Source organism: Cucurbita pepo, unplaced genomic scaffold, assembly GCF_002806865.2.
Source record: "Cucurbita pepo subsp. pepo cultivar mu-cu-16 unplaced genomic scaffold, ASM280686v2 Cp4.1_scaffold001047, whole genome shotgun sequence".
In the NCBI taxonomy this organism is placed as follows: Eukaryota; Viridiplantae; Streptophyta; class Magnoliopsida; order Cucurbitales; family Cucurbitaceae; genus Cucurbita; species Cucurbita pepo.
The window spans coordinates 7,677-8,779 of NW_019647246.1; the positions used below are offsets into that span (position 1 = coordinate 7,677).

At 39.5% G+C, this 1,103-nt stretch overlaps 1 long non-coding RNA gene across 1 annotated transcript; it reads right to left on the reverse strand.

The window, feature by feature from the left end:
• Nucleotides 1-1,085, reverse strand: LOC111786119. Its single transcript, XR_002813753.1, has 3 exons — nt 999-1,085; nt 173-258; nt 1-64 (listed from the first exon to the last, which is right to left on the reverse strand). It is a non-coding gene; the product is annotated as an uncharacterized LOC111786119 (long non-coding RNA).
• Between the last annotated feature and the right edge of the window lie 18 nt (nt 1,086-1,103).

Sequence of the window (1,103 nt, forward strand, 5' to 3'; positions counted from 1 at the left end):
GAACAAAGTACGAAGGCGATTGTCATCTATGAACTTGGGCAAATTCTTCACACATATCCTAGACCTGTTATGCAGAAAATTCTTAATCAAATTGTTTTTAGAAAATAACATACTTTTCCATTTTCCGGGGGGAGATATGAAACTTAGCAAGCAAGGAAAAAAGTGAGCTCACGTGGAATCAGCCATTGAAACTTTGAGGCAATCGGATCAATGAGGATTCTGAATACCCACGTGAAACTTAAAGGATCTAGATGCAACCTGGATGAAATCATAAACAAAAGGCGTAAGTTACTCAATGCCACTCATTAAGCTAGAAGGTAAAGAAACACACAGATCAGAACATAACCCAGACGTAATATCCTTGCTGTTAACAAGAAGAAATTAGACATCAAAAGGCGTAACACAAATATTTCATCCAAAAGGTTTAAGGTATATCTAATCTACCCTGAACAGCATCTAAGGCTTCTTGAATCAAGCAAATGAAATTCAAAGCATATATATACGGCTCTTGTTTCTGCTTAATTAAAAGAATCATTGGTTATCGTATTGGTTAATCCAAGAGAATTTCAAATTTATCAAGAGAAACACACACACATTGTCTTCACTCCAACTGCAGTCTACAAATATAAACATGGTTGATATTGGTCAATTAAAATAACTCCTACAACCTAGGAATTAAAATGCGAATCAGATAGTGCGATAGACTACTTCGAATGATCATCTGATAAGCAAAGTAGAAGGGAGCTGCTATAAAATTCATGATCGCGGAGAAAAGGTAACTTCCAGCTGAGCCAAGCGATCAAAGCCTCAATTGCAGCAAATCAAAACGGCAGTACACCCACGCCCCCATAACCACAAGGCCTTTTTCCTCGTCGCCATTCGGCTATTCTTATTAACGATATATAAATTAAACAACAACTCCTCCATTCTTTCATTAGACCAGTCTTAATTCGTGTTTTCCAAGTGAGAAGAAAGACATATGCAGATCGGAGGAATACCAGTAACAACAACAGTGTAGAAAACGGCGCAGGACCGCTTGGAGGACGCTGCAGTGACGAAAGACGGCGGCGGCGGCGGTGGCGACACCAAGCGATGAGGAGACG